Source organism: Pinus tabuliformis, chromosome X (assembly GCF_031772625.1).
Source record: "Pinus tabuliformis cultivar Carrire ecotype Pingquan chromosome X, CPIR1, whole genome shotgun sequence".
NCBI lineage: Eukaryota > Viridiplantae > Streptophyta > Pinopsida > Pinales > Pinaceae > Pinus > Pinus tabuliformis.
In genome coordinates, this window is record NC_142308.1 from 1,336,983,260 (window position 1) to 1,337,008,272 (window position 25,013).

Here is a 25,013-nt window from a genome sequence, read left to right on the forward strand (position 1 = left end):
TAGTTATTTGGCTTGAACCAAACCATCACCCATCCCAATAAGTTCCTAGAACCATATTGAAGATTATATGTTACCAGGCATCTCCGAGCTACAACCTAGGAGAGTTTCCTGGAGCCCTAACATAATTGGCGCCATTGTTAGGGAAAGGAGATTGAAGCTTAGCTTCCTTGGGAAACAACACAGATCCAACTTTGATGATAAACAAAGTCTAGACACATTTTTGTTTGTAATCATCTATTTGGCGACTCTACTGGAGGCCGAACCTCTTGGCGACTCCACATCACAGTTTTGATCAGTTTGTGAGGCACACTTGGAGAAATCCTCAAAAATCACCAGCTTACCTAGTACCTAATCCTGAGAAGATTGTCAATGGAAGAAAGGCATCACAAAAGGGAGCATCAGGATCAGGTAAGCCTAAACAATATTATGCATCTTTGCAAGAGAGGCTTGTAACAGAGCACATACATGTTGAGAATATAGCCTCTAGCACTAGTAGTGAAGAAAAATTTTCAGAGATTCATAAAGCTCCTTATTATTTAAGTCCTCCTTTGGATTTCAGCCCAAAGGAAATCTCCCCTCCTATCCATCATATTCCTTTAACCCTGTCAGCCATTCCTCAACTCCCTACCTTTCAGACTGCCAGCACTCTTTCATCTACCCCAACCATGGTAGGCCCACAAGCACCCACCAAAATGGAAAGAATCATAGCTGCTAGGTATGGGCCCTTGGTATTGCCTACTCCTTTGAATGCCATGCCTATAGGAGAATATCAGAAGTACATGCCTAAGCTCACTGGCACAGAAGGAGTCACAGCAGAAGAAAATCTTGAGTCATTCTATACCTATGCTGATATCCTAAATATTAGTGAAGATGATGTATGGATGAGAGTATTCGTCCAAAGCCTAGATGGAGAGGCTAGAAAATGGTTCAAAGAATTGACCCCTAAGTCTATAACAGACATTGACGCCTTAAATGATGTGTTCCTAAAGCATTGGGGGGATAAGAAAGATATGCTCTATTATCATACTGAGTTTGTCAACCTAAAAAGGGAAAATGGGGAATCATTATTTGATTTCAATAAAAGGTTCAAGCACATGTACAGAAAGATACCAGTTGAAGTGAAACCTACTCCCACCTTTGGCAAGCTCACCTATGCCAATTCCTTCAATTCTGAATTCTACCTGCTATTGGGAGAAAGAAGATGTGCTTCTCTGGCTAAGATGCAGGATGCAACTTTGGAGGTAGAATCTAATATTATGGCTGTAGAGAAATCAAAGGACATATTGATCAAAGGAGACAAAGGGGTGACTCTTCTTCATCTTCAGACCCCAAGATAGACAAAATGACCAAGATGATAGAGTAATTGGCCTCTGAAATCTCCAAGCTGAAGGTTGAGCAGCATTCAGGGAAAGGAAGGGGGTCCTAATACATTTTCTCCTATAAACCCAAATGCATATAAGAGAGAGAAAATGAACAATTGCTGATCATGCAAAGGGTCAAAGAGGCCAGTGAAGAACAGAAGGTGAAGACTCCTTTCCAAAACACATTCATGGAGGAGGAGCAGTTCGATGAGAAGGATGATGTCCACTGCATGTAAGATGAAGGCAGTGCCTCCTTTTTGACATTAGCTGCCTATGAAGAGTCATTACTGAAGGACCAGACAAGCCAAGAGTGGGACAGAGAAGCTGTTATACAAACTGAAGATCAACAGAGATATAACCTGAGGTCAAGGATGAATAATGTAAAAGAAATCCCTGTCCAAGGAGCTGTTGTCCCCAAAGAGTAGTAGATTAGCAAGCAGAAGTGACCAGTAGTTGATCCCATCATCCTCAAAGCACCAGCTCAAGATGTAAGAGTTCCTGACAATTCCCCTTCCCCTTTCAGTTTTGAATCAGAAGTCCAGAAGTTGAAAATATTTGTACCTCTGATAGAACTAGTAAAGAATGAGGCCTTTAAGAAACCCATCCTTAATGCCCTTGAGCTCAAATCCATACAAGCATCAAATGACAATGTCAATTTGCAAGATGATAAACCTCTAGTTGTTCTTAGTACCATGACTGAACCTGCTGATAGCAATTCCCCATCATTCTATGTCTCCTTGACCATTCATGACAAAATCCTTCATAATTGCCTACTGGATATCGACGCCAATCATAATCTAATGGCCAAGGCTGTCATGGATGAGTTAGGCCTTGAAATCACTAGACCTTATCATGACTGCTTCTCTTTTAATTCTAGAAAAGTGAAATGTTTCGGGTTAATCAAAGACTTGGCCATCACCTTGTCTCAGCTGCCCATGAAGAGCATGATGATGGATATTGTGGTAGCAGATGCTCCCCCAAGTTTGGCATGCTACTTTCTGGAGGATGGATTAGGAGGTTGGGTGGGACATTGCAAATGACTTGTCCTATGCCACTGTCGTAATTTTTGGGGGAGAAAGAAGAAGGTTATGTAGGGAAGCCCAGTTGGCATATATCATTAGTGATGAAAAGAATCCCACTAATCATCCCATTTATACTGTGGACACTGATTTTGGAGCATGTATTCTCCAAATTGAAGAATCCTAGTTGGCCTCAGTGCAGCTCAAAAAACCAATATGCGAGGCCATGGAGAAGGAAGGGCCACATATTTGGGATATGTTCTTTGATGGATCTTGCCCTAGGGAAGCTGCAGGAGCAGGTGTAGTGCTGGTATCCCCAACACAACAATGCATACATCTGTCTTCCAAGCTGATTTTTCAGGTCACCAACAATATAGTAGAGTATGAGGCTTTGATATTGGGCTTAAATGTTGTTAAAGAAATGGGAATCAGAGACATAAAGGTGTTTGGAGATGTTGATCTCATCATTCAACAAGTGAACAAAACATTCCAAGCAAAGCACTCAAGGTTGAAAGCATACATAGATGAGGTATCGAGGCTCAAAGATTCTTTTAGTAGCTTTTGTATCTCATATATTCCCAGAGTAAAAAAATAGCTTGCTGATTCCCTTGATGTGTCTGCTACCATGTTCATTCCTCCCATGCCCCCTAAATTGGCTTATGAAGTTCAAGTAAAATATAGACCATCTCTGCCTGATAATGTCAAATATTGGAAAGTTTTCAAGGATGATGATGAATTCAATAGGTTTCTGCAAGTCATTGATGAATTATTTGAAATGCAAATTGATCATGAGAATGAGGCCATGGAGAAATGTCACCAATCTCAGCTAAGACACAAAATTGGGAAAGACAACATTTTTCAATTGCCTAGTAACCATATACCTAAAGGGTTGGTGCCTCCAGAGAAGCTGTTTGACCATAATGATGTACCCTATAAGACTGCCCAAAAAGAAAATGAGGTTGCAGTCCATAGACATAACATAGGGAGCCCATATCATCCAAAGTATATAAATCTATCCACCCACTTGTCTACTACCCAAAGTTCTGAATACTGCACCCTAATGAAGCAATTTACTGATGTCTTTGCCTGGGTGTATAGTGACCTTAAGACTTATGACAAAAACATCATTCAACATAAGATCCCACTAGAGAAAGGCACCATCCCTTTCAAGCAGAAGCTGAGACCCATAAGCCCTATGCTACTCCCTTTGATCAAAAAGGAAATTAGGAAATTGTTGACTGCCAAGTTCATAGTTTCCCTGAGGTATTCAAAGTGGGTAGCCAACCTGGTAGTTGTGAGGAAGAAAAGTGGGGTTAGGCTGTGTGTTGACTTCAGGAACATGAAAAAATGCTCTAAGAAGGACAACTATCCCCTGCCCAAAATGGAACATTTGCTGGAAAAGGTTTGAGGGGCTAGAGTCATGTCTTTCTTGGATGGATTTTCAGGGTACAACCAAGTTGCTGTACATCCAGAGGACCAAGAAAAGAGTGCCTTCACCACTCCTTGGGGCACTTTTATGTACTCCAAGATGCCCTCTGGATTGATGAATGTCGGGGCCACCTTTTAGAGGGCCATGTATATAGCTTTTTTAGCAGAGAAGGAAAATTTTTTCCTATTTTACCTGGATGATATAACAATTTACTCCAGCAGTCATCAAGATAATTTGCAGCATTTGAAGAAAGTGTTTCTGAAGTGAAGAACGTTTGGGATTTCAACAAATCCCAAGAAGTCGCAATTCACTTTAGAAGAAGGAAAAATTTTAGGACACATTGTTTCTGCTATAGGTGTTAGGGTAGACCGAGAAAGAGTTAAAGCAATAAAAACATTGTCTATCCCAAGGTCAAAAAAGGACATTCAATCATTTTTGGGTAAGATCAAATTTTTGAGGAGGTTTATTCCCCATTTGCATAACTAGTGAAACAAATCACCTCCATGTTAAAGAATGGGTCAGAGATGAAATGGACAGAGGCTGCAAGGAGATCTTTTGAAGCCATCAAAAAAGATATCATGGAAGCTCCCACCTTAGTCAACCCAGACTACACCAATTATTTTTATATTTTCTCTTTTGCTTCTTATGATACACTTGCAGCAATGTTGTTTCAGAAAAATAATGAAGGTATAGAACACCCAGTGACCTTCTTCAGCAAGACTTTGAGAGATGCTGAATTAAGGTATGACCTCATTGAAAAGCAAGCCTATGCTCTCATAAACTCTTTAAAGGCATTCCAAATTTACATTTTGCACTCCAAGGTGATTTCCTATGTACCTTCTACCTCACTAAAGGGTGTCCTAACACATTAGATGTTGATGGAAGAAGGTCTAAATGGGTTGCAAAACTAATAGAGTTCATTATAGAGGTAAATCCCACCAAGTTTGTCAAAGGCCAGGGCCTAGCTTAGCTGATGGCTGAAGAAAATTGTAGATTGTTGGACATAAATTGCATGGATACAAATTCAGACATTGAACAAGCTGAGGAGTCAACGAAAGAATGAAAGTAGAACCAATCATTAGCTGAGAATTTGGCTTCTTATGATTGGTATTCCAATATAGCTCATTTGTTATTGAAGCTAGAAGTCCCTCCAGGGCTTAGCTCAAGTCAAGCAAGAACCATCAAGCTTAGAGCAACCAAGTTTTCTATTAATAAGGACCTGCTTTATTGGAAGGACCCAGCTGGAATACTCTTAAGATGTCCAGACAAAGAGAAATATATGGAAGTCATGCACAAATTCCATTCTAGCATCTGTGGAGTACATCATTATTGGAAAACCACAGCCCACAAGATCCTAAGATCTAGATATTATTGGCCCACTCTATTCTCTGATGTGTTTTCATTTGTGAAATCTTTTGACAAGTGCCAGAGGTTTGCAGGAAGGAAACAGTTGAAATCCTTGCCCTTGAAGCCAATACATACCACTGGCCCTTTCCAGCGGTGGGGTTTGGATTTCATAGGGGAGATTAATCCCCATTCCAGTGGCTAGCATAGATGGATATTAGTAACCACTGATTCTTTTTTCAAATGGATCGAGGCCATCCCCACTAAGAAATCTGATCACCGAATTGTCATGAAATTCTTGATAGAAAACATTTTCACTAGGTTTCGCTGCCCAAACAAATTGGTTACAGACAATGCAACAACTTTCAGGGAAAAAGAATTGGTGGACATGTGTGACTCAATGGGCATTAAATTGGTACATTCCACCTCATATTATCCTCAAGGTAATGGCCTAGCAGAATCATCCAATAAAAGCCTAGTAAGGATAATAAAAAAGCTGCTGGAAGACAACAAGCGGAGCTGGAATTCCAAACTAAAGTTTGCATTGGGGGCTGAAAGGATCACCACCAAGAAGTACACAGTGAACTCTCCATTCAATTTAGTATATGGCACTGACGCTGTTTTCCCAATCCAATTGATCCTCCCTGTGGCCAAATTCTTGCAAGAAGATCAGAACGAGGAAAGTGACATGGCAAGGAGGATGAGTGACTTGGTTGAAGTTCATCAGATTAGAGATCAACTGATTGAGAGGTTTGCAATAAATCATAGGAAAATCAAGGAAGCCTTTGATAGAAATGAAAAGATGGACAATTTTAAGGTTGGTGACTGGATTCTCAAATGGGATGCACTGAAGGAAAAGAAGGGAAATCATGGTAAATTTGATGCTCTATGGATAGGACCATTTGTCATCTCTCAGGTCCAGGAGAACAATACTTTCATGCTGCAAAATTTGGAAGGAGAAGTTGTTTTTGATGGCCCAGTAAATGGGCAGTTTTTGAAAGTTTATTTTGTTTAAGGCTTTCAAGCCTCAGTATTGTAAATATGTTATTTTTAAAGTTTCAGTGTAGGCTTAGATAGACTCCATTCCCAATGGAATACTAGGTGATCTTTTTTCTTATGTAGAAGGCAGTGGTCTATGGTTCTTGAAACCTCACAGGGAGGATTTCATCCCTAGAAGGAGCCAGTGTTAGCCCTAAAGTGTAGTGCTGAATTTTTGGAGCTCAACGGAAGGATTTGGTCGTCTTTGATGTTCTTAAACATGTCCTACACATGCCATTTTCCACTTCTTCCCTTATCCCGCTCACACTTTACCTTTCCCACTTCCTTTATTAACCTTATAATCGCTACAAAACACCCCTTTGGCCTTAGCCCCAAGCGTGAAAGCCAAAATACCCATAAAACCTTACCCATATGTCTTACGCGCTTATGGCACTTTCCCTTAAGAAATCTCGTACCTTCATCACATCTTCGTCGTCGAACTACCCAGCCAATCCAATGGCCCACATTCCTCCTGATCAATGCATCATGCTCGATCATTCTCCACCATTAGATCAACCCCGCCAGCTCTAACGGTTAGCACCCATATCGCGCGGACAATAAGCGCGAAAAGTACCCACCCGATGAGAGCAGTTTTTCTCTCCCCTCCGCCACTACGTGTCATCCACTAAATGGCATCGGGTGAGTTCTGACACTTTCCGCTTACTCCTCGAGGTCCTTACGATAAAAACCATTACCACTCAAATCAAAACCACCTCACATGTTATCACCTGCACATCTCTGCTGCCCGATAACTGTCCAATATGCGGCTGGAAGATCTAACGGCCTAGACATGTTCTGCTCCGGCCATGACTGCTAGCCTCCAAAAAGTGATCCCCACCACGGATCTCCCTTGATCCGACGGTCACCATTCATGATCACTCACAATCATTCATCTACCCTTGCACTCCATACCCCACGTCCTGTCTGTTACGTGAAGAAGAAGATGGCCGACTCTGTAAGTCTGGTGACAGTCTGACAATGAAGAAAAATTAAAACAAGTGCATGGCCAGAGGGGAAAAGGACACAGCATGACTTAGAAACCAAATTAAATATTCATGGAACTCCACTGCCATGATCAATCCAACCACCTGGAGGACAACACAGTACCAGAACTGATCAGGTTTTTGTAGTGGAGAAAGCAACTATGTTCAAAGATTCTATCAGAAAGTTAATGGTAGTTGGTCATCAATTAAGACCCCTCCATCCCTAAACGGCTAAGGGCCATTGTAGTGATCGGTTATAAATAGCCGGAAGAAAGATGTAAGCAGGGTTGGCAATTGTGTTTCGGTTCAACTTCTAGAGACTGTAGATATTCTGTAACTTGCAACGTCTCATATGCATTTTCAACAATTCAAGCTTATTTTGCTATTAATAGCTCAATGTCTATTTCTCCTCTATTCTAAGCTTGTGCCTGAAGGGTTGTATTCAGGATTTCTTCTATGTCTAATACTAGATAACTGTCATCTTATCTCTGGATTACACAATTGAATGTATCAGTGAGTAGGTCACTTAGGTTTCTTTTGTATCTAATACAAGATAACTGCCATCTTATCTCTCCACTGATAGATTAGATTTGCAAGTTTCTTTACCAGTTGCAGCTAGCCATTTTAAATTCTATATGCATTTGCTGGTGTGGTTAGTATTCTTTGCCTATTCACCTAATTCCCAAATTGTTGAGCATTCGTGGTCTAAAACCTTATAGTCTGAGGGTGTTCATGCATGTCTAGAGTGAAAACAGAGTAGAAGTGGTTATCTGGCTTGAACCAAACCTTCACCCATCCCAATAAGTTCCTAGAACCATATTGAAGATTATATGTTACCAAGCATCTCCGAGCTACAACCTAGGAGAGTTTCCTGGAGCCCTAATAGGAATAAGCCTACCAAGTCTCCACTAACATTCAGGAGAAGATGACGAACTTGCAGTTCACACAATAGAAGATCAAGCTGGCTGGCGAAGGAACAACTATGGAGCAACTCGTTGAACAAGTGAAGCAGGTAACTACACAGAGCATTGCTTAGGTAGCAGTTGTGCAAGTGAAGCTGGGGGATCTTCACAGTAAGATCATCATGCTAGCTAAGTGATTTGAGGGTGAGTCATGATATTTATGTTGGGGGCCTATTGGGATGGGGCCCCCTGGGTCAGTTTTGGGTAAAAGCCCAAGTTTTGATGTAAAGTTGATAAAAAGATGTAAAGTCTCCACGAATTGTGGATGCAGAGCACGTAGGTAGATAAGAGTCAAAAAGGGTTTTTTCCCTCATTTATGTAAATATTGAGTCAGTTTTGAGATCAACCCTTGGTCCGCAGACCATGGGATTGTATAAATAGGTGTGTCTTACAAAGTCTAAGTCCGATCTACACTTTTGTCAATTGTATGATGGATGGAGTCTTAAAGAGTTAGCACAAAGTTGCAAGCCTTAAAAGAGGGAAAGGCTCTGTAGCTGAGTGCACAGAGGCCTAGAGTAGAGTCTGCAGCTAAGTGCATGGATCCCTGCAACTAAATGAGCAGTGAAGTTTTGAGTCTGTAACCTTATATTGAAGACCAATAAAGAAGACCGTTGGAAAAATTCATATGTTTTATCTGTTTCTTTTTGTTGTTTGTGTTTACGATATATCTTATGATGAAGGAATGTCTTATCAATTAATTATGTATTGATGTGCGAATCTATGGGATGAATATCTTTAATTGAATGTAAAGAATGTTAAGTGTTCACACGAAGGTTATAACACTTTTTGTTAAGTTTATTAAGCACTTAGGAAAGTATATGCACATTCTAATATGAGATTAGTCTATGATGCATGTAAGTAGATAATATATCTGTTAAAGGTACACATAAGTCGATCGTAGACCTTCACATATGTCTAGGGGAAAATTGAAGGAAATTACAATGTTGAACCTGTAGGGTTCAAATATCCGCACACAGGCAGATCTAGGACATAAAAATGACATCACATTGTTCTCTGGATGCGGAAACTTGGTTCCAGCATCCCCCCATACTACTTCGAGTGAGACTTCAGTCCACGCTACATGGATTGATGCCGAAAGGGCCGGTAATATAGGGTTTTGTTTTGTACAATAACTCTAAACCTTGGTTAGCACCCACTAAGGAAATATTATTATTATTAATATTGTAAATTGTGCACCAAAAGTTTCATATCTGATCTGCAAACTCTCTGTCGAAGATAATTCTTACAAAAAAATAAAAATAAAATTTCCTCTCGCTTTGCCCAAGAAAGTGCTCTATGGAGGTCATAGCATGTGCTTGAAGTTTGTTGAATACTACTGCAAAAATTTTAAACTAAAGTATGCCTCAAATGCTCATTCCCATGGAACAGTAACTTGAATCTGATACCATTGATCCAGATCTTCAGGAGAGGCCCCCAAGATCTGAAAAATTGAAATGTGAGAAGAAAAGAGGAGAACACACAATAACAAAACCACAAAGAAACTTTTTTCTATTAAAACGGATAATAACTGTAAAGGCTACATTGTGGTGGACAATATGCCCTTTTACAAAATGTGACTTGTTACTTATAGCCTTTTTTGGTCACAATACCACAGGTAAATTCCATGGGTGGGTAAATACCATGGCTGAATGAATACCATGGGTGGATGTCACTTACAATACTATGGGTAAATTTCATGAGTGGATAAATACCATGGGAGGATGAATACCAAGGGTCGATGCCACTTACAATACCATGGTAAAATACCATGGGTGAATGAATAACATGGGTGGATGCCATTTACAATATCATAGGTAAATTCCATCGGTGGATAAATACCATGGGCAGATGAATAGAATGGCTAGATGACACTTACAATATAATGGGTAAATTCCATCAGTGAATGAATACTATGGGTGGATTAATACCATGGGTGGATATCATTTTCCATTCAGATCACTTTTTCAAGTAACCAGTGCACACAATGATGTAATTTTTCTTCCTTGATGGTGGATCAATTGGACCAATGAAATCCATGCACCACTTGTCAAATGGCTCTAAGGCCACTTGAGGTTGTAGAGGCATCTCAGTCATGGGTGTGGGTTTCCCCATCCTTTGGCACTAATCACATCTATTGGTATACATTCTTGCATCTTGATGGAGAGTGGGCCAATAATATCCAACTTATAAATACTTGAAAGTTTTTCTCAAAATGACCCCCACAGGGCCCATCATGGTAGGATGAGAGGATTTCAAATACCTCCTCTTCCCTAAAAAATATCCTTAAAATATAATATGGTCCTATTTTGAAAATATTTCCCCAAATCTAAGTGAAAGGGGCACTTTTCCTTACAATTCCATGCTTCTCCATGGATGACAGATTTGGAGGAAATCTCCTAGCAAACAAGTAGATGGCTATGCTAGAAAACTAGGGAGAGAGAATTGATATAGGAAATATGTGCTCATTTGGAAGTTGATCATTGACCATTCCTTCATCACCTACTGTTGGGCATGGAATCCTGGCACAACATGTTTTGGGGCTTGAAGCCCAAGTTTTGGTTAAAGGTTTTGTAAGACTTTGTGAATTGTGGGCACGGAGCACAAAGTATAGGTTAAGTCATAGGGATGTCCACCCTAAAATATTGTAATGTAATGTAAAGTCATGTCGGCCTACCCATGGTTTGTGGACCATGGGATTGTATAATAGAGTGAGGCTCTAAGTTGTAAAGAGAGCTAAGGAATTAGGGAGAAGAGTACAAATGGTCTGAGCTTAGAGTAGGATTCTAAGTGTATTGGGTCGTAGTAGTAGGAAGAGGCTCTGCAGCTAAGTGCGCAGAGGCCTAGTAGAGTCCACAGCTAAGTGTGCGGACCCCTGCAGCTGAGTGCATAGGGCAGTGTCGAGTCTGTAATTGGGATTGTAGATTAATAGAGAGAAGTTGGTTCTTATTTATGTATATTTGTTGTATATTTCCTTCCTTATGTTTATATTGGTTTATTTATCATGCGCATTGATATGATTTATGAATATGTTGTAATAACCATTAATATTACACACACAAGTTATGTAATCGGGTAATAACAGATTAAATAGAAAGGAACTTGCTTATTATATGGGTTGCACCGCAAGTAGGGCTGCGTGGAAAGAACATCATAGGTTGCAAAGGAATAACAAGTGCGCATAGCGACGTGCATGCAGGGTTAAACCGCAGACCTCCAGAAGCCCATCAGACATCACCAAGGTGTGGAAGCCTAGTTCTAGCACCCTCCCATACTACTTCGGGTGAGACCTCAGTCTGTGCTCCGCGGACTATTGCCGACAGAGCCAGTAGTATTGGGATTTGATTGGCTAAATCATCTCTGAACCTGGGTCAAGCCCATACAAGCTAACAAATGGTTCTGTGTCGAGATCAGGATCTACATAAAGGATGTCTAATGTCATGCCACTGGAATCCAACAAAGAAAGAAATTGAAGAGTGGTTGGACAAGAAGATTCACAAGTTTGCGACGTAGGAAAACAGAAATCTATGAGTATCTAAGGAACAGTGGTTGGAGCACTACTTGTATACGGAAATCCAAAAAAAATTCTTTGTATCCTTTCTTTGTAAGTTGTATGAGTGGATGGAAAAGTTAGTAGACAGCCAGGGAAGGTGTAGAGGCGACAAACTATTAGTGTGGACTCCAGAAGTAGTGCGCAGACTAGAAGAATCAGGAGATAAGATAGCACGAGCTGTGGACCATTGGCTCGACCGAATAATAGGAGGATTTATCACTGAGTTCGTGGTTGACATGACCATAAACTATAGTGAGGTGGAATGACATTTTCTCAAGGGACTGCAAGGTAAGTATATTAAATCTTTGAACACTTGGATTAAGATCCTATTATGTGAAAAGTGGGTTATGCGAATAAATTAATGTTTGGAACTACGCAAAGTGGGAAGATCTACAGAAGCAGAAGTAGTGAAGAGTTGGAAAATAGTCCCTTAATTTCACCCTCACGGGAAAGCAAGGAAGAGCTCACGAAAGTTTCCCCGAGAAGCGTGGTTAGTCTGGTAAGACAACACATTTGCGTTTACCACCTCCACCCACACTGCCACCCGTCTCACCCTCCTCACCTCCATCTAGACCCACCCCAACTCCACCACCACCACAGTTCAATATGATGAGTGTGATCAAAATACCAGTGTTGAAAGGAGTAGGGAATGAAGATCCGGACCAATTCCAGTTCATGGTAAGAGCAATATGGAAATCACAGGGTGTCGTGGATGATAATATTAAAAAGGATACACTGGTGAGTGCACTGAAGGATCGTGCATTAATCTGGTATATCAAGCATTCTAATGACCACCCAAATGCAAGTATTTCAAAGATCTAGGTTGTGTTAAACAGGGAATTTAGTAGGCCAAAATTAGAAACGCAATCAATCATTGGGTTTAAGGAGATCGTGATGCTCCCTAGAAAGACCCCCTGGGATCTAGAACAAAGGCTGAAGATTATGATCCGTGAAGCCAATATGACATTAACATATGCACGACATTGCGCATGGTTTGTGGCCTCACTTATGCCACACTTAAGGACGACGTTGTCACAACAAATACTTTCCACCCAGGCCAAAGCGTTGGATATGGAAATGAGATTGCATGAGACCCCTATACAAGACCCTAGGTTGGGAGTTAAAAAAATCCATGTGCAACTGTAGAATCTGTGTCTGGAAATGCAAAGTTTGAAATAGGATAGGACACCTCGGTTGGAGGTGTGCGAGGAAGTATGGTGCATAAAATGAAAATGCCAAGGGCACAACAAGGACCATTGTCTAGTATTTGCGAACTACTTGGTAGGAGGGGGGCCAATGCTGTTAAGATGAGAGGCACAGGCAGGGCCGAGCATAGCATCTGCCCTATGGTGCGCAGTCTATTAGATAGGAAGAAAACACACTACAGACAATTATCATCTATTGCAGAAGTATACGCAGACATCCCAACAATTTTTTTGTAATTTTTGCAGGTCGGTAGGTCATGATGAATGCTCCTATCGAAGCTATAAACTAATGATGGATCAGACTCCTACCTATAGGGTTTAGACTGAAATTCAAGCCCTCGATCCAAATACAGGGATTGCGTGAGCTGGGTTTTAGGGGCACGGTCGGGGTTGAGGCGGAATGGGGCAAGGAAGGGGTCGCAGACAACTAATTTATTACAATTGCAAAGGGTCAAGGCATTATTTCTGCAATTGTACAAACCTGACAAGAATATCATGTTGGTACTATACTGTCACACGGAAACTGTCAGGGGTGCGGACACGACTGACCTTCCTAGAAGTCTAAGACATTCTAATGACAAACAAGACAAAATGGAGTGATCTTTCTCTAAATATACCTTTTACAACATGAAAACTACAAGTGTTCAGGCTTACCTTATTCCAAAACGCTGTTGTTGAAGTCCGTTCTTGACGATCCGGATGAGCTCCTCCTTCAAGTCAATTCCTGCAACCACAAACAATCAAACAATTACCAAGCACTTGCATTTCATATAATAAAACATATATTCAACATGCAGACCAAGGAATACATGAAATAACTCATTAACACAAGCTATTGAGAAAAATAAACCAGTTTGTATTAATAACGAAACAAAGAAACTCTTACAACCTGGCCTTGGTGTTGTGCAAATTCCTCCCAGGGTCCATCAAGGGTTTTCCTCTACTTTGACAAAGCTCACCCTCTCCCAAGTAGAATCAAGTGAAGACAATCTCTCCTCACAAAGGCTCTAATGGAAGACCTAAATCCTGCAGCATTTACCCAAAGAAAATGTATAGCTCCAACCTCTCCTCCTTGTGGCTCAATGCCTTTATTTATAGTGCTGTAAAGAGGTTATTCAGGTCCACTATCAATGGGATCATCCCCCTCTATGGGTGGGATAGGCATGAGGGGCCAGGTAAGATTTTTGGAATGGCTGGTTGAGCGATGGAACGTTCAGGATCAATGCTTTTACATTGGAGGGCACCAGCTCGAGATAGAGCCCTCGGATGTATACTTTCTCACTGGCTTGCCAAACAGAGGTGAGCAACTCAACCTTGCGGGGACCAGGCCGGGTGGCCAATCCCTTGATGATCTCCGCGAGGAGTGGTGCAGACCAGGGACTCGCCATAAAAAAGGCGTGGAGATAAAGCACATCGCTCTGGCGGAACTTAGAGTTATTACATTTACAGTCACCAGGATTTGTGGTGCGGCCGCCTTGCACATTGCCTCCGGATCCCAAATGCGGATGGCAGTTGACTGTTACCAAGGCACCATCTTCAACTGGTGTGAAGCTGTGTCGGCTCATATGAAGAGCCAACTGACCAAGGCAAAGAACGGACGACTAAAGACTTTTGGATATGGGCCTATAGTCGTGAGCTTTGCCTTGGAGAGAGTTCCTATGCTGATCCCTCAGCAACTCACTGTTGATGACTTGGGTCCTCGGGAGCCAAAGCTTGTTCGATGGGTAGCAGTGATGGCCCGGCATCCTGACGAGGGTGCTGCAGTGGTTCGATTCTCAGACAGTTACTTTGACTGGCTAGAGGGCCAGCTTTTTGTGATACAAGACTTTCCATATGCCGGAATGGATTTCAGAGGTGATCCGGACATGGTTCTTCCACAGGGAGAACAATGGGATGACAGAGGTACTTTCATTTTCACAAGTTTTCTAATTATGTATTTTTTTATTTTTCATATATATCGTCTCAAAGTAACAGTAAAATTTTAAAAATGCAGATGTTGGACCACAGCGTCCAGCCAATCTCCGGCCTTACGACAGACGACATCCAGCTGCACCGGCACCGGCTCCACAGGACGCGGCTGCGGAAGTACTAGCTGATTTGGAGCATGATCTAGAGCGTCTCACGGCAGATATACCTGAGACTGCTATGGACGATATTCCTATGAGGCTTCAGCGCTTCGTAGTTGCGGTCCCTGGACCGTTTAGGAGATTTTTGCGTAAGGTAGCGCGCGCAGTGGTGTCGTACAGAGAGCACCACCAGTGATTGACTAGTCACTTTTGTAGTCACATGTGACATTTTTGACTTTTTGTACTATCATTTTGCCGATCATAAGGTGTGTTAAACCTATGATCGAAGACGATGTATATATTTTTGGACACACTTCTATCTATATCTATATATATCACTATTACCGGCTTATCTTGTTTAACATGTATGATGAAATGTCTTTTAAATTTACTTGCATGATTATTATAAATGTCTGTCCAACACTCGAGAAGCAATTGCATCTGCTAATGTATTCAAAGACCTTGGAATATGTTGATATTCAATGTAATCAAATTCACGTTCCAAGAGACGCACTCTCAAAAACAACCTTAACAACATAGGATTTCTAATGGCATAAACTCTATTAAGCTATAATACAACAAGTTCAGAATCTAACCTCACAATCAAACGTCGAATTCCAAATGAAATAGATTCGGATAATAATTCAACCACTGCACTGTATTCTGCAATGTTATTCGTTGTTTGACCGAGGCTTACCCCATGCATAGAAACTAACTCGTCAGAGGGCGAATAGATAACCCAAGCTGCGGAAGAGATATTCCGTGTACTACGACAAGCACCATCAGCAAATCCAATGTATGTTTGGAGAGGCGTCGACATCTACAATATCAAGAGTAAAACCAAGATGAGCCAAAATAATGACGAAAAACCACACTCGCTAAACTAAGCACACTGACTAAACTAACACACTTGCTAGCTAGAAAGGAAATCTAAGCTATCTAAAAAATTCTCCATCCATCATTTTAAGCATAATACCTCTTTAGGTAAAGTCCATTTCTGGGTTTGCCCAAAGAGTCCCCATCAAAATCAACTAACTCATAAGCCCCTTTTGCTAGCTTTCTTTTTACAATGTAGGGCCCATGCCACATGGGAACGAATTTTCCAGCACCTAGCTTATCGTTCGCTTGATCATATAATAGTACTAGGTCTCCTTCTGAAAAACTTCGAGGAGTTACACTTTTATCATACTGGGCTTTCATTCGTTTCGCGTGAGTCTCGATGGCTAAAGTAGCGTCACGTCGAGTCTCATCTAATTTAGCCAAGTATAACAACCGTTTTTCCTCTTCGGAAGTAGCTGGAAGTAATTCGACAGCCATTTGAAGTGATGGGATTTCGCACTCAATAGGTAACACAGCTTCTAAGCCATAAACTAGCTGAAAAGGGGTGAAACCTGTTGAATTTTTTACTGAAGTTCGATATGCCCATAGCGCCGAAAATAACATGTTATGCCAATTCGTTCGATGGATACCAATGATCCGTCGAATCATGATGACTAGAACTTTGTTGATTGACTCAACCAAACCGTTGGCTTGCGGATAATAAGGTGTAGAGCTATCGTGGCGCAAACCAAGCTGGCTTGTAAGCTCAGTCATCATGACATTTCGAAAATGGCTTCCATGGTCCGTAATGATTGCTTGTGGGACACCAAACCTAGTTATGATATGATTGAATACGAAAAGTGCAGCTGTCTTGCCGCTTGCGTCGAATGTAGGCATCGCCTCGGCCCACTTAGTAAAATAATCAACCGCAAGGATGATATACGCATGCCCCCCGGCCGAGTGAGGGTTACAAGTAATAAAGTCAATGCCCCATTTGGCGAATGGACCAGCGGCAATTATAGGGTGGAGAGGAGCAGGTGGAGCGCGCATCTTGCGATCAAACACTTGACAGTTGTGGCATTTTCTGACGGCAAGGATACAATCTTTAAACATAGACGGCCAGAAATAGCCAGCGCGCAACACCTTCTGAGCTGTGGCATACCCAGACATATCACCGCCACATGCTCCAGAGTGACAATCATTCAAAACTCTCTCAGCCTCATCGTGAGTTAAACAACGTCGAAAAACTAAGTCTGCCCCCAGGCGATAAAGTGTATCTCCAATAATTCTGTATTGTTGGGATTGAAACCGAATTTTTCGACGGTTATCCTTGGAAGCTTCAGGCCGAAAGGTTTGGGTTTGGAGATAGATGATTATATCCCCATACCACGGATCTACAGTGCTAATAAGAAACAAAGATTCGTCCGCAATAGACTCCTCTGCCACAGTCTCTGTGTCAGCACTCGGGAAATCACACATCAATTCCGCGAAGACTAAAGATTTCTTAGACTTGGACTTCTCAAACTCCAAGTCGAACTCTTGCAGGATGACGATCCATTTAGAGTACTTGCCCCCTAGCAGTTGTTTTGTCAAGATATAAATCATAGGGTTGCAATCCGAAATAACAGTAGTTTTGCGGAGAAGAATGTAGTGACGAAAACGCTGGACAGCTTGAACGGCTGCCAGGGCCAATTTCTCCACATGTGAATATTTTAACTCAGTTGGATTTAAGGTTCTGCTAAGGTAATATATCACATGCTCTGCGTTGAATTCATCTTCTTGAACTAACACCATTCCAATGGTGGAATGCGAAGCTGTGAGGTATAAGAAGTAGTCCTGGTTGTAGTTGGGAGGATGCAATAACGGTGCATGGGTCAACGCGTGTTTTAATGCATCAAAAGATTGTTGAGCAATCTCGTCCCAAAAGAATTGTACGTTCTGTTTCAACAACCGTGTAAAACCTTTAGTGACCTCGGCGTAGTTAGGGATGAATCGGCGTAAAAAATTCGCTTTCCCTTGCAAACTTTGGAGTTGGCGCAAACTCGAAGGAGGAGGCAATTGGATGATAGCCTCGACTTTCGAGGGATCGACGCGAATGCCGGTTTTGGAAACAACAAATCCCAGCAATCGACCTGTTTCTATACAGAAAACACACTTGTGTGGATTCAACCGAATTCGATAATGCCTACACCTCATAAAGATTGCTCGTAGGTGGACAAGGTGGTCAGCTCGTTGTAAAGAATGAGCAGGCAAATCATCGAGATAGGGTTGCACAATGTGCTTGATGTCATGAAACGCATAAGACATGGCCCGTTGAAAAGTAGCACCGGCATTCTTAAGGCCAAAAGGTAATTTGCAATAAGCAAATGTCCCCCATGGACAAATGAATGCCGTTTTTGGTTGATCGGCAGGTAGAATATTGATTTGATTATAACCTGAGAAACCATCCATGAAGGAAAACATCTCACTTCCGGCACAATCATCAATAATTTGATCGATATAAGGCGTAGGATAGTTGTCTTTTGGACAAGCTCGATTGATATCCCTATAATCGATACAGATTCTTATTGTTCCTTGTTTTTTATTGACGGGAACAATATTCGATACCCAATCCGTTAACGGGATCGGATAAATGAAACCTGCTTTCAACAGCTTTTCGACTTCGGCTTTGATTGTAGCTGCTTTTCGAGGGTGAATCTGACGCAACCGTTGCCGAATGGGTTTAGCATCCGGGTAGGTTTTGATTTCATGAACAACAATGGCAGGATCGATTCCTGGCATTTCTTCGTAGGACCAGGCAAACACGTCGCGGAATTCTTGGAATAGGGCCTTGTAATTTCTTGTTCAGTACAAGCGGCACCTATATGAATGTTTTCCTCGATTCCGGGCTTCACTGAAATATCAATGGGAATAGTACGAGAAATATTCCCTAAATTCAGCTCTGAATCAGAATGTTTCGTTGGATCCTGAGCGTCTTTGACATAATCAGCGGTAAAGATAGATGAAAAATCATTTTCAAATGCATCGCCCTTAGGTAAAAACGAAGATCTGTGATGGAGATCTTCCCATGGTAGATCATCTACACTTAGGATTTCGCGAAGTCGTTCGTCAGATGAGACTTCTTCGGGAAACGTTATCCGTTCTAAGGGTGAGGTGAAAAGTGACTCTTCACTGACCACATTCATTTGGTCGGTTGAATGAAAATCGGTAAAAGACATAAGAGCTTCATAAGCAATCTCATACGGACTCAACGGCATAACATCACCGAGTGAGTCTAGCTCAGAGTCAGAGGGAACATACCAAGGATCATCATAAATAATGTTTTCTGACATGATCATATGAATTGTTGCAACTGAAGGGTCTGCATTGAGTGGAGGGAGAGGAAAAGTTCCCAGTAAACTGGAATCCTTAACTAAACCTACACCAATGTCCCTATAAGGGATTGTCGTTTTGCCAACATGCTGGATAGTTTCTAAAGAGGTTGGGTCGGATGAAAAGTATGTCAGCTGATCAATAGTCACGATCTTACCGTTATGTGGAAACTTAATGACTCTGAAGACCGATGAAACAACCGCTGTCATAGCATATGACCAACTTCGACCCAAAAGAAGGTTGTAGTCTAGAGGGGCATCAACCACTTCCACATCCAGACTAACGGTTTTACCTTCGACCCCTATAGGCAATTCTTGTAGAATACCAAACGGACGGAACCCACGGCCATCAAAGGCCTTAAGGATGGTGGGGGATTGGTTCAACGAAGGAGAACCAAGCGATCTCCAACATTGAATCGACATAATACACGTAGAAGCTCCCTCATCAATCACAGTCCGATGAATAGGCCTGTTTTTGACTATCACTGGAATTTGGAAAGCCATTTGATGGGGGAGATGCGGTGTACTATTTTCTAGATCAAAGATCATTAGGTTCGGGTCCTGAACATCGACAGCTCCAATAGCCGACAAAAGCAATTTTCGTTGCGCTGGACATGATTGCAGCACTTCGAGTGCCGACATTGCTGAAGGTGAAACAGCTAAGTCTTCAACAATGTTGTAATTCTGGGCTGCTCTCGCATGTGGATTGAAAGCAGACCTTCGAAGTACACCCTTGGCGGGCGGCTTAATCACTAAGTCTGGGTTAGGTTTTTCGATCTGTAGTGGATCGGAACCAGGAGTTGAGGTTGATGGGTTAGAGTGAGAAGATTCTGCTTCTTTACCATCAACAGGAGCCTTACTACCATAATCTTGCGATCGAGTCGCAATCCTGACATGAGACATCATCAAAATGGGTTCTTCACTGGCGTTCGAAGAAGAACCTATCATCTTATTTTCCTGCTCGGGAAATGGATTCTTTAACACAGCAGGAGTGGGAGAACCTTTAACTATTTTCACTACCTCGGCCCGATGAGGGCAGTCTCTCGTAAAATGATCTTCTTCACAAATGAGACAAGGATAACGAGGTTTGCGCTTTTCGTCATTGGTTTCCGACTTTTCTGTTTTCTCCTTTGGAGCCTTGTCTGCTTTAGCCTTCTTCTTTCCTTTCTTCTTACCACCGTTTTTGGATTTGGCCGTAGATGACTCTACAGCGTGAATGTCGGCGGTAAGTTCAGGAGGAGAAGACTCTCCTGTCGGAGAATCAGGCAAAGTGATAATTGGAGTATTGGAGGTCTTGGAAGACTTCTTCTTACTCTTCGTAGTCACGATACCGATCATACCATCAGCGGCATGAGATCCCGAAGGAGCAGCAGCGATTTGGTTTGATTTGGGAAGATCCGGTATTTTCTCGTGTAAAGTACCCGACTGAGTATAAACTAAGTCAAGGTACTGTGCCTGAGCAATGACTTGCTCCTCAGTAACTACTCCGGCCTTAGCTACATCTTCAGTAATTCTTGGTAATAATGATTTGACAAACCATTCAGCTAAGATTTGGTCCGGGATAAAAACTTTCACTAATCTTCTTCGACGTCTCCACTCATGGATGTGATCAGAAATGTACGTGGATGTCGATTGTTTTAGCGAAGTTAATAATTCTGTACCATTATCGTATCTGACTGGTAACTGAAAATGAGTTAAGAATGAAGTAGCTAACTGGCTAAAGTTGTAAAAAGAAGCCCGTGGTAACTCAATGTACCACTTGGCTGCGAGACCAATGAGTGTACGCTGGAAAAGACGTAGGCGGATAGAATCATCTGAGATGGAATTTGATGCACACCAGAGGTGGTAAGTCATCACGTGATTAGACGGATCCTCTCCAGACTTACCTTCGAACTTGGGTATATCGCTGGGCAACTTATTTGGCATTGGCGGCCAAAACGGAAGATATTGAATTGGATCGTTCGTTAGGCGCGTCAAGTCGGGTAAATCTAAAGTTGCAATAAACGGTAACTGCCGGTTAGGATCTCTAAAACTCTGAGTCACAATACCAGCCCCAGGAGGAGGATATCCAGGATAACTAGGAACAGGAGTCGCATTTGGGATATTATATCCTCCTGGAAAACCAGGATTAACCGGACCGTACTGGGGTTGCTGAGGTGGTTGATAATTGTACCCAGGATACGGTTGATACTGGTAAACCGGTTGTTGGGCAGCTTGCCCAGGTTGATACTGTCCCTGGTACGGAGGTTGAACAAATTGAGGTTGAGTAGTAACAACCGTACTTGTACCAGGTTGGCCTGCAGGCATCTGGACTGTGGTTTGAACCGTGGGTCCAGACAACGGTACAGATGTCTGAGGAGCGGTTACAGGGACAGTAGAAACCGGAGCTGCCGATACTCCAGAAGTAAACATGGTAGATGAAGCGGTAGTTGCTGCAGCCGTGTGAGGAGGAGTACTAGGTGCAATTGGCGGCTGAGTAACTACGGAAGTTACAGGGGTCTGAACACTTGACTGGACAGGTTGCGGTTGCTGGGGTGGACCAGGAACTGCAGGTTGTCCTGCTTGAGGGACCGACTGTATACTTGGTTGCGACATCTGTTGACCTTGTGACGGATCCCATGTTAACATTCCAGGGTATTGACTCGTAACAGGTTGAGGATACTGAGATCCATAGCCGTATTGAGGATAGGGTTGATAACTGTAAGGTGCAGTCCCATATGATTGCCCTTGAGGTGGTTGATAACCTTGACCAGGGTATTGACCTGTAGGTTGATAACCTTGAGGTAAATACGAATACTGGGGTTGACCTTGACCTTGAGGTTGGTATCCTTGAGGTTGATACCCTTGGGGTTGATACCCTTGGGGTTGCCATCCTTGAGGTTGCCATCCTTGAGGTTGATACTGATACTGAGGTTGACTTTGGGGTACATATTGAGGCTGGGGTTGATACCCTTGGGGTTGATACCCTTGAGGTTGCCCCCCAGTCACAAATGAAGTACCTTGAGGTTGCCCCCCAGGCATTAACGAAGGCTGCCCCCCAGGCGGTAATTGGCCACCTTGAGGTTGGTTAATGGGAGTTGAACCTGACATCATATAAACGTCACCTATACTTAATGGTACATTACCAGTGTTTCCAACTAATAACCCATGATCAATGGGTTGAGGAGATGCTCCCGCAAAGGTACCAGAAAGTGATTGATACCCAGTAGGAACAGAAGGACCGCCATGTAAAAATGATTCAGGACTTTGTGAAAACACAGATGGCTGACCAGACATATTTACAGGAGAATGAATTCCTCTAGGTGGAACTGGAGTACGAGGTGTAGAAAAACCTACTGAGTTGTCTAAAAAATTGGTTAATGCAAGGTACCAAGATTCACTTCTAGGAGGACTGTAAAAGATGGATTCACGCTCCCTTAGATCAAGGGTAATTAGATCTTCAGAATCAGACACGCCTATTTCTTCCTCTGGAACAAGTTCTTCTATAGCAATTAATCCAACAGGAAGATTTTCGGTGATAATTCTTTCTACTCTTGGTGAATCAGGAACACTAGGAGTTGGAGTAACAGGTTCAGAAATTTCAGGTTCTTCGCCTGTTTCACTGGCAGATGAAAAACTACCAGCAAGCTCGGAAACTGTAACAGCTTCGGGATTGTAACCTGTTTCTAATCTTTGGTAATCTGGATGGACTACCAAAGAAGATTCTCCTTCTTCAGGTGAACCTACTTTACTGCCACTAGGAGTTACAAGGACCTTTAAACCCTCTAAATAACTGGGGTCGTCTCGAGGAGGTGAACCCCTAAGTTCACGGGATCTTCTCAACAATTCGGCCACAGATACAACTTCAGGAGACTGGCCCACAATACGACGGGACCTTCTCGGTAATTCCGCCACAATTAAAGATTTTAACTACAACACACGAAAACAAAGTAAAAAATTTCAAATCAAACCACCTAAAGTCTTCTAAAGAACCAATCAAATTTGAAGCACACGCCTAAATAATCTAGAGCGTCAAACCATACACAAACAGTAGTCTTCCGGACCAAAAACGCTAGTTGGTGATTAGGCCCAACCTCGCAGGATTCAGTACAGAAATAGTGGGTGGAACAGTTACCCCGGCAACCTGCTTAATGAATAGACTGGACCAAGTTCCTCCACTTTAACCGTCTCGAAGTGAAGCGAACCCCCCAGAAAATCCAAGTGAGTATAACCGACGTCTGCTCCAGGTACAGTGGGACCTTCCCTCCACCGTCACCTTGGGTAGAATCCTAGATATTATGGCCACTAAGGTTACCAATCACAACAATTACACCTGGGGGAACAGTCTAAACTCCGACAGCACGCAAGGGCAGAGTAGCAAGCTCCAATCCCCTTACCGGCTCCTTGACAACAATCCAAGGTTTACCGATAAGTGACCCCTGGCTCCTCGACAATGGTTAATCCGAGGTTTACCGTTTGTAATACGTACTGTCTGGCGTCGTTCCCAACGAGGGAGGAATGATCCCCTCACTGGTTCGGACACGAGCTCGTGTTTCTCCTTTAAGAGGAGCTTTCCCAGAATGTAACTGAAACAATTGGATTTGTTCTACTCAAGATAGACTATCTGTTTGGTTTTGTAGTCTTGGAGAGTTAAGTACTCACCTACTCCAAGACCCTAGCCTAAGCTATGTTGGTGCTTCAGAGCCCTAGAAAAATAAAGATTACTAGATTGATTTTAATTTAAGCGTTACTTTTAAGGTTGTTTCTTAAGTCAAAAGGTGATGGAAGTGAAACTAGTGGTGTGTTGACTCGACTCGAAACCACTACAAAATGCACCTAAAATGATTTATCCACTACTTTACTTTTTCGATGAATTGCTTAACTAAAAAGTTGAGAGAATGCAATCTTTATAAAAGCAACTTCTTAATTGAAGACAATCAAAGAAACAATTCGTTTTTCTTTTCCAAGCATAAAAACATAACTTCTCTTTACATACACGAAAAAACTCTTTCTTCTTTTGAAAACAAAAAGCTACTTGAAACAAGACTTTTTAAGAAGATGTTTTTGTATTTTTCTTTTAATAAAGCAAGTAAATCTAATGTAACCAAAAATCAATCTTAACAACTCTTAAAATCTATGAAAATGCACTCATAAGCAAACTAAAAGCAAATTTACTCTAAGCAATCTTAACGAGGCCAAAACTAACAATGATTATTTCTAAGGTGTTTTACTTGATTATGAACGAATCAAGGACTAGCTTATCGCAGAACCAAAAACTAGTCAAAACAAAATTCTAATCTTTTTGTCCTTTTTGAAAATGGAAATCAATACTTTAAAAACAAGCAAAGCGAAATTTGACCCAAAACAACTCAAATGATAAGTTGCTCACACAAGGAGACTTTACGACAGGCTCAACTTCTAAGAAGGTTGACTAACCAGAGATATCTAAGGCTGGACAACTTTCTAAGCTCAAAGTTACTACAGAACCTATTCAAAAAATCAAACCCTAGGTCTAAACTTCGTTGAAAACCACTAAAACACTCAAAGCGCACAAAACTAGTTCAGGTGAGAATTCTTGACAGGGTACTAAAGGATCTGGGCAGAAAATACTAAGGAAAAACAAAATCTAAAAGTAATTTAAAGCAAAAATGGAATTTTCTTAACTTTTACAGGAAGACGCAGGCCACCCGTTGTCACAGGTGCGGCCCCGCACTGTGCAGTCGACAACAGCGCGTCCAAGGACGCACTGTGCAGCACACAGAGACTGCGTCCTTCTGGAAAAAGGAAGAAAAACTAAAGCCAACTAAATCTACAGCTAAGCCACCCAAATACTAATTCTCACAGTCAAAAACCAGAAAATAAAAATGATTTTCTCAAAGCAAAGTTC

The 25,013-nt window shown here is 41.9% G+C and overlaps 1 pseudogene; it reads right to left on the bottom strand.

Moving 5' to 3' along the window:
* The window catches only part of LOC149145007 (sucrose synthase pseudogene), a 112,373-nt pseudogene that overhangs the window by 78,007 nt on the left and 9,353 nt on the right, over nucleotides 1-25,013 (bottom strand).